General features: G+C 37.8%; 1 pseudogene; it reads right to left on the bottom strand.

The window, feature by feature from the left end:
- Window positions 1-997: 997 nt before the first annotated feature.
- Window positions 998-7,807, bottom strand: LOC117394530 (maternal DNA replication licensing factor mcm3-like; annotated as a pseudogene).
- Between the last annotated feature and the right edge of the window lie 2,007 nt (window positions 7,808-9,814).

Genomic DNA, 9,814 nt, shown 5'->3' with positions numbered 1-9,814 from the left:
TGAAATAACCAGAACTCATACACTCAAATACAGTATATTCCTCATAATACTGGTTTACTTTATACAGTAAATCACCCACTATGGGGAGGTACATTCGTTGCTTGTTTTATCTCATTGGGACATCTTAACATCTCTTGATAAATATATGTATACTAGTGAGGAATTCTGTTTAATTGAAACAATATAATTGGCTCCATAGTACCCAATCCATATGATTAAGCAAGATGTAGTAATCGTAACTGGTACTTTTTACACTTTTTTAGTTATTATTTTGTGGTTTGTTTCATATAGCTCTATTACAGTGAAACCAGTTTTTGTTCACAATTTGTAATTGAGTTTTTAAAGTCATGGATCTCACATTAAAAAAACAATAATCAATATTTATTTTTCTTTCCAGACCAATGCATTTTGAAGAAGACATTGGCTGCATTTGAACTTTTGGCAAAAAAAGGGATAGATTTTTACAGTCTGACAAATACAACAAGTGATGAGGTCTGCACATGTTGATGAGGATCCTAGGTTTATGTCTAGATTTAAGTTTCAGACTAAATTATAAAATGGTTAATAAAATATGATTCTGGATTCTTGAAACAAATGTCCTTTTAATAAAAATGTATTAAACTTGTTGAAACTTTACAGAGTGAATCTGAATTTCATAAAGTGTGCACAAGTGTGCAGTTAATTTATTTTGTATTTATTACATTTATTTATACTTTTGTTTATTTATGGTGCGGGAGCAGGATTGTGAATAGTGAATGTTTCCCCTCTATTACTGACTTTTTTTTTTTTACTTCTGTTTTTAATCCATACTTTATAGTGAAAGGTTTTTTAAACGCTTGCATATTTGTCCCAGTGCCTGCTAGCTCGGTAGATTCCTCCATATCCTTGCTAGGGAACTTCTATTTCTTAGCTTTCTTGCACCCCCTTGTGGAGAAACAGAAAGCTACAATGTACAAGCTATTCCTACAAATCAGAACACTGAAATGTTATGCTCAAAGGTATTATTTTATTTTGTTTTTATGTATACGTATATATATTTGATACGTGATTTCATTTATACACACATTCAATGCAAAATACTTAGTATTTGTAAGATGAATAAGCAAATTACATCTTCTAAATCAGGAAAACCACGTGATCTGACACCACGACTTGGTTGTCATCTTGCATTTGAGTTAAGGTTTGCTGCACTTCATCCATTTCAAAAGACCCGCTGCCACCCTTACTGATGAAAGCGACCAGTTCTGGAATTGAAATGGATTGGGAACAGGTGCCTTTAAAAGCTTTTAGTAATGCAGCCTTAAACACTTTCAATCTAGCGAGGAGAGAACACAAATAATGCAAATTACTGCTTTGGTTAACCTGTCATATGCAAAATAAATAAATATAATACTACTAATAGACATCTGCAACAACTTTAAATTTAATGAAACTAGTCGTCTCCGGTAGTGTTTTCACAGTGAGTGTTAACAGTATGTACATCCCATGTCTCAATCTTTTTGGATCATGTCGGGAAGTTTGCGGCTTGGGCGCTACTGTATGAACAAGGTCACTGCCAAAATAATGCCTGATAATCATGGTTTTATTAGAAATAGATCATGAGAATGCAAACAGATTGGAATGTTTGAAGTGTGCAGTAGCAACCTGCATGGCAAGCCTAATCATTGACCTTGTCTGAGATGATAAAATTCACATGTAAAAAAAAAAAAATGGAATAGCCAAATCATAAACAAGGCAACAATATGCACAATGTATACCTGTCCTGCCCCACTTCAGCTTTTTTCTTCTTTGTGCTTCATTGATCCACTTTTTTTGAAGGATTCTGTTTTTGAATGGAAAGAGGTCATAGGGATTTACTATTAACATAGTCCATCATGTTACACGTGTAGCTGGGTCAAGATAAAATAACATGAAACACTTAACAACACATAAATCAAGTGTATTTTGGTTTTAAATACACACGCTATTCTTGAATTTTTCAGCTCACAATTGTATTCATAGTTTCAATAGGTTGAATCTGTAGTATTGTTATTCATTTTTTAAGCTGTTCATAACCATTGGATTTAAAATAAATAGAAATCTCACTTGTCTCCATTTCTTCACCACTGAAATCGTGCAGACCTTCATCACTAGCACCTTTTACATCCATATCTTTGTTTAGAAGCCAATAACTTTTTCTGTAAACAAGATCACCAATTATTAGATGAAGTTCCTTTCATGTGTTGATCTTCTGTATTTCAAATAATGACACAATTTGTTACCTTTTGCTCTCCTGGCTAGGAATTTCCTGACTCTGAGATATATCCCCATTTACATCTTCATCATTATCAACATTTTTCTTTTCTCTTTTTTCCAAAATCTAGGAACAAATAAACAAACCAACAAGTTCTTATTTAGTCTGAAACAGCACACATGTAGAGCCACCAAAATCAAAAGTGTGAGCAAAGACAAAACTGAGAAGAAACCAAGTAAAAAATGTTTTGGGTAGTGCCTTCTTCGATATGAACGAATATATTTTTGAAGTAAGCAAACTGAACCAGTTCCAGGGCAGACTCAATAGTTTTGCTCATTCTGGCTTTTGCATGGGCTGTTGATTATCTGAACATTGTCTCCAATGCCCTGGCAATAACAGGCATGGTCTGAAACAAAAAACACAAATCTGCTGAAAAAAGCAAATGTTTCAAATGCAGTTCTAATTAGGGTATGCACCTTCCCAACATACAGTACTGTACTTATCAATTGTAGTCTGCAGTACATGTTAAATCTGCATAGAAAGTGTTGTTCACCTAAAAGTAACTGTCCATGCAAGTTTTCTGCCTGCAGGATTTCTATAATGTGATCATCATTTCTTTGCACTCTTTGAACTTCTAAATACATAGCGATTCTGGAAAGACAGTAACATATCATGGTCTGTTTTTACGAGGGTTAATTAAGTAATAACTAATGGGTGCGTAGAGACTACACTCTTCTGATTGGTTAAAAATCAGAGACGAGATTCCTTCTCCAGTTATAATTGTGACAAGTGCATGGATGTCAAGTCTCACAGTTTTTCACAATTTTGAGAGTCTCGCGGCCGTGCAATGGATTCTCACGTTTTTTTGCATAAGTTTGTTATTGCTTGCGAGGCTGCGAAACCCTTTATACACGATACAGCGGTAAATCCAATACAACTGTCCAAGCGTATTATTTCTTTTTTTTTTGGGGGGGGGGGGGGGGGGGGGGGGTCACCATGAAGAGGTGTACATTACCATTCTATATTCCTGTAGCTGCTACGCAAACTGCCCCCTTACTCCAAAGATAGAATTGCCTTGTTACTGACGGTTTGTCTGCGCAAGCCTTCGATGTTTCTTTCTGTACACAACACTCATTACTCGGACAGAGTCGAAGGAGAGGGTGGCAGAATGTATCGTTCACGTAGAGATTAACACAGGAAGAAATAAAAGAGAAATGGACATCAATGAGAATTTAATTATTAAAGTCGAAAAGTATCATGTTCTTTATAGTGCCAGTGTCAGTGGTTATAAAAACAATACAAACAAAGACGCCATATGGTAAAAAAAAATAACAGAACAATTGGAAATTGATGGTTATGTCTATCTCTCTTTAATTTTAGTCAAAGTGGCGGGGAGCGCCACACACTGGTTTCGTATTTCTATAAAACGCTTCTTTGTGTTAATAATGTTGACCAATAGTAATAATCACATTCACACACTAACTGAAGATTTTATTAAAACTGAAGAAAAAAAAGTATATTAAACTACTTTTCTCAGTGTTTACAAATAAATATGTGTAGACGTATTCTTTTTGAATGATTTACATGTTAAACCAGATCACAAACATTCACTGTTAAATGTCATCATTTTTTCAGTATGTGGTGTACCCAGACTATTTCTTTGTTTTATTTAGTGTCCACAAACGGAGCAAAAGCAGACAGTATTTTCTTTTCATGAACAGTGTTTTTTTTTTTTTTTTTTTTATGTACTCGCGCTGTATTCGTGTCGTTTGCTTAGCACACGGTGTGCATAGCCCTAAGGTGCGTGGACTACCCTTTGATCCCGGATTTAAAACAAAAGTGCTTTCTCGACTGCCATGAATGTGACATTTAATTATTGATACTGTATCACCTTCTGCTATGGCAAGATGATTTGGATTTCCAATAAAAGTGCAAGACAAGAATTACCATGTCAAAAAAAAAAAATAATACAAATAAGCTGGCTGCAATAGCAGTCCATGTTTGATGATGCAATTTCAGTGCTATATCTTCTCTGTACTGAATAACCAGCTGTTAAATGGCTTAAAAACACAGTGCATGAATATTGTGTACTCTGGCAGTTTCCAAGGTTACTTGCTTGTGACTGTGCAGTTTTGAATACTCCTCAGTGATGTAATCAGCAGCCTCCTGAGAAAGGACAGATTTCACCAGCTTTGCACCATGTATGTATTTCTGAATGAACACTGCTCATTCATTCATTTTCACACATATCATACCCACTGAATTCCATGACAGCAGAACATCAGAAACTTGAATGAGAGGAGGTCATTCGACCCATCTAAGCACGTCCGGTTCCTAGGAGCTGACTGATCTCAAAACTGTCAAGTTGGGTCTTAAATAGCCCTTTTAAGACTAACCACTTTTAAGTCGGCTTTGAATGCAGTGGTCCCCGAAGACGGCTCACGTTTGCAACGTACACTTGTATCAAACAGGCAATTAACCAATAAAAACCAATGAAAACACCCAATACAAAACAAATGAAATCGGTGTATAGGCAATAAACACAGGAAAAACACTGTAAATGGTTACTCAATTTATGTTGACTTCACCCCTTTCCCATTAAAAAAAATGAAAAAATCTATTACAAAAAAAAATCTAACTTTCCAGTTGGGCAATGTCCCTCCTTCCTGACTTGTATCTATCATTGATTCAATTTGAATACTTTGAATCAACCCCAACTATTGAGTGGCAGCAAATTCCTACATTTCCATTGGAGACTCTGCTTGTAAGATTTAAAACGAGATTACAATTAGGAATGGTGACTTGTTCGCTGGATTTAAAGCTATATTACAGTTAGATAGGGAGGATTTGAAACAAAATTGCAAATTGCGGTGAAATGTAAAAAAATGCCAAGACACACAAAAAAACCCAGAAGGTGGTGCGTGTGACCATAAGGATTTTGTTGAGGAAGACAGCAAAGGAAGGAAGGTACAATTGAAGTGTGCAAGTACTGTCGAGTTACATATTGTGACAGAAAAAAACGGCCAAGCATTTTGGAAAGTAACCGGAAACAATAATTTCATACAGTATCTCAAAAGCGAAAGCCCCCCCCCCCCCCCCCCCCCCCCCCCCAAAAAAAAAAAGATTTCGGGATCTCTTGAAAATAGCTAAAAATAAGCACCGAAAAATGAAAATAATAAAAAACGAAAAACAGAAGCCCTGCATATAAAGCAATAGCTTCAGGTCCAAACAAAGGATGGTATTCACCCCTTTTGAGTTATGAAAGACTTTATTTTTTAAATGGTATCATCGATAGTGCCATGATGTATTGTTAGTATATGGCAAATAAACTTGAGGTCGGATGGGGAGGGGGGAACGACCCTAAACCAGAGCTTCCCAACCCTCGTCCTGGGGACCCCATGTCTCTTCTGGTTTTCATTCCAACAGAGCTCTCAGTTACTTAATTAGACTCTTAATTGAACTAATAATTTGCTTAATTAGACCCTTTTTAATTGTTCTCAGCTCTTAAAAAGTTGCAGATTTTAAGTTACTTATACAATGTTATAGCTAACTTGAAATCTGCAACTGTTTAAGAGCTGAAAACAAGTAAAAAGGGAACCCTGATATAGACAATTGAAAGTTGCCGTAGTTTCGCTTTTGTTGAATAAGAAAAACAGGAGTTATTGTTAACATTTACATGCAAGAGGTCAGACTGATGTGTAAATGTGTACAATAACACCTGTTTCTTTAAATGTCCACAAGAAATGGGTGTTATTTACATGGCAGAGTCTGACAAGGTCCGTAAGTGTAAACACGCTTAAAGAATCCCAGTGATTTAGCGTCAACATGACTAGGTAACCACATTACATTTACTTCACCACTCACTGTGTAAAGTTTCCTTAAAGAAGTTCTGTCGATTTAAGTATTGTAATATTCAGTGTTACATCAGATAGTGTTCTCCGTGTAAATCTTATTCAAGGAAATCTTTCACACATACTTTTTCCTTTTTAGTACATGAAGAAGGTTGTCATGCTTTTCATAAATCTGAAGCTCGTGTTCTGCTGCCTCTGTGATATTTAGATCATCTGTGGCAAACACATCCACTGAACATTCCATGGGCATGGCTGAAAAAGCAGGAGAGGAATTATCGGTTAAAATGCATGGGATTTACAGTTTATCTACTATATTTAATACCTGTTTAATATAATGTGTGTTCCCTCTCATTCTCCACTGTTGTTTCTGATTAGATTATTAATTACAATGTACTATTGTAGCAAAAATTCCCTTCCAAAACGATATTCTGAAGTGAGGTTGGAAAACACAATTGGGCCGCATAGTGAAGCCTTACAGTAGGTAAAGCATTATGTGTGTGCTGTGTAATTGTAACTCCTAATGCTGGCACATGTCTTTTATACAAAAAAGAAATGCTAGGTATTTATTTGAAGTTTAGATTCTTATACCAGTCTTGTTCTCCTGGTGCTCTGTTTCTGTGCATGCACAGAACATGGTCAGAAATATCTCTATCAATATTTGTCTCCACTTGGTCCAAGACTATGAACATGTCAAATCTCGACAGCAGTGAGTCCTGTAAAGCAAAGCTCTCCATTGGCGTTTTATATTGATCATACTACAGTAGAAATAAAATACAGTATTGGGAAACACAGTAACATACCTCTAAGTATTGTTATAGTTTACTAAAGTTATACATGCATATATATATATATAAAAATATTACAAAATAAAAGATTTAAAACTACAGCAAAATAAACTTTTCTTTAATCAAGATTTCGTCCATTGAGTGTTTTATAGTCATCGATGGGTGTGTGCTCATGGATGGGCTCCAAAGCACAAATGGACACAATATCACCGCTGGTGTGGCAAGAAAGAAACTTAAAAACCTCACCCTTCCATAGACTGGATTTTCAGTTGCCAGTACACAGCAGCGAGCATTCAGGTAAGCCTGGATCCCTGCTTTGGTTATAGTGACGCGGCCCTGTTCCATTACCTCATGGATAGTAGTTCTGTCCATATCAGACATCTTGTCAAATCCATCTATGCATACCACACCTCTGTCAGCCAACACCATTGCCCCAGCTTCAAGCCATTGTTGTCCTAGGAACACCAGCCAGTAAAATGTAAACAGAGAATCACTTAACCATTTATTTAACTACAGAACCTTTAAAATAGTAAGCTGTAATTAAATGTTATGGCTGTTGAATATTTTATCCAATACCCAGAATTAGGCAACACTGCAATTTCAACATGAGCCACATTAAATTTCAGATAAATAACCCTCTCTTACAACTTATATTTGAAACAGTGATAGAAATATATTTTAAAATTCCATCATACTCCTTAATGTGTGTTCACTGACAGTAAAATTAATCAATCTTTAAGAAAAAAGTGATTTACTATTGTAGATAAATCTATGCAAACGTAAGACAGCATACCCGTTTCCTGATCTGTTGTCACAGCTGCTATCAAACCTACCCCTGATGATCCTCTACCAGTGGTAGGAATTGCTTGTGGAGCTGTGTGCAACACATAACGCAACAACTGTGACTTTGCCACTGAGGGGTCCTCTGCAATCAGAAATAATTTATATTAGGAGCAGGGCTACCTAAACAGTACATTTTAATTAAGTAATGTCATAGTGCTACTAATGGCAATATATAATATATAAGTTGGAGACTGCGGGCTCACGGCAAAAGTGCAATTATGAAGTCCGGACTGGGTCCAGCTACCACCGGGATTGACTTGCCCCCTACAGAGGACAGGATCTGGCACGGCCTGACCCAGTGGTACCTGACCTCTCCTTATCAGACAGCCTCCTTCCACCGTCCCCTGCCCCTGATGCTACTTTGCCCAACGACCCCCTTCCTCAGCCCCCTGTTCCTGAATCCCCCACCATTTGCCCCTGACAGCAGTTTGCCGCCTGCAATAGCTGAGAGCCCTGAGCCATCAAGGAGACAGCGGCCCAGACAGCGCAAGCTTCTGGGTTGTTTACTAGACTTTGTCGGTCTCTTGAGGACGAGGAACTAATGGGAGAGCTGTGCGACGACCCAGGCATTTGTGCTGCAAAAGGACTTGTTTGTCCTTTATGTTTCTGTGCTACATGTCATACTGTTTTGCTGTGCCATGCAACTAGCTAACAAGGAGGGGGGGAGTGTTTTTTGCCAGTCTGTCCGGGCTCACTGATCGTGGGCATGCATTTGCACCCCCAGAATGCTGTCGGGAAATTGGGGTCCGAATGGCATGTCTGGAATTGGTGAAGGCGGATGGAGGGCACGGTTTAGGCAAGGAGATAATAGTGCATGCCTGAGCACGCAGGGAGAGTTGGAGAATGAGTTACAGACAGACAGAGCGAGAGACAGAGCTGGAGGTAGTCTGAGTGAGAGTGACAAGGAGATTATTTTATTTCACTTTTACCTGGTCCACGGCAGACAGTGGTCCTTTATTGTTTATTGTCCTGTGCTTCAATAAACCACTTGCTTTAATCGTCCTACCTGTGTGGAGCCTGCTTTTATTTCACATGCAACGCTACTGTATGTATGTATGTATGTATGGTATCCATCACTTACACCGTACAGGGTTATTTCGGTCAGCCGTTTATATCGGACAAATAGCGTTTGCCATTCCCATTAATTTCAATAACAAAGGCCTTGTTTATACAGTGTTAAGCATGCCGTATATTTTGGTCAAACTCAGCTGTTTGGATCTCGTTAAGTTGCCATTCACATATATTTCAATACACTTTACTGTAGTAAAAGCCTGACAGATCGATGATTCAGCTGTTTGCAACTCGTTACTGAGCGATTACCCCTTTACTGTACCTTGGCTATTTAATCCCTGAATGCAGTGTCGGGTTTACAGTTCGAAAAAACAGCACTGACTGCAACAGCAAACATGGCTGGAAAGAGAAAAGCGATGAGCCTCTGCATGAAAATTCAGCGTAAATAAAATGTCTGTTAGATGCTGCGTGCTTGCTAAAGCATGCTTGGAACTCTGTCGCTGAACAAAAAATGCAATGTTGCTACAAAAAGCTGGAGTTTCTGTAGCTGAGGAGGAGAGTGCTGACGAAAATACAACCGAAACTGAAACTCTGATGTCAGAGGAAGAATTCTCAGCAGTGTTACCTTACCGACCAGGACGCTCTGCCTGAAACAGACACCGATGATGTAAGCGTGCATGCTGCGCTTGTAACACTGCTAATATGGAGCAGCATCCGGATATAGAGCCGAATTGAGATTTTTTAGAAAATGCTGAAGGTTTGCCATCCATACCTTCAGAAAAATAGATTGTCCAAATGCGCATCACAGAGTTCTTTGCTGGAAACAATTTGCAGTAATGTAGCCTACCTGTCCTGTGCATTTCTGCACTTGCATTACTTTTTTGCACTTACTTTTTATTACATTCATAGGTTTTAATATTTTTTATTAGTGTAATGAGTGTCTTAATAAAGATTTAACCGCATACGTGCTTGTTTACTGTACTGGTGATTGGGGGACATTTTGAATGTCAGGTTATTGTGTGGGAGTTTATACCATCCATCGCTTACTGCGGGTGAATCACGTTAACACAAACATGCCTGTTCTAAGCGGT

The sequence above is a fragment of the Acipenser ruthenus genome, chromosome 3, assembly GCF_902713425.1.
Source record: "Acipenser ruthenus chromosome 3, fAciRut3.2 maternal haplotype, whole genome shotgun sequence".
NCBI classification, from domain to species: Eukaryota; Metazoa; Chordata; class Actinopteri; order Acipenseriformes; family Acipenseridae; genus Acipenser; species Acipenser ruthenus.
Note: the sequence above shows the minus strand (reverse complement) of the source record. Positions and strands in the feature narration are given on the sequence as shown.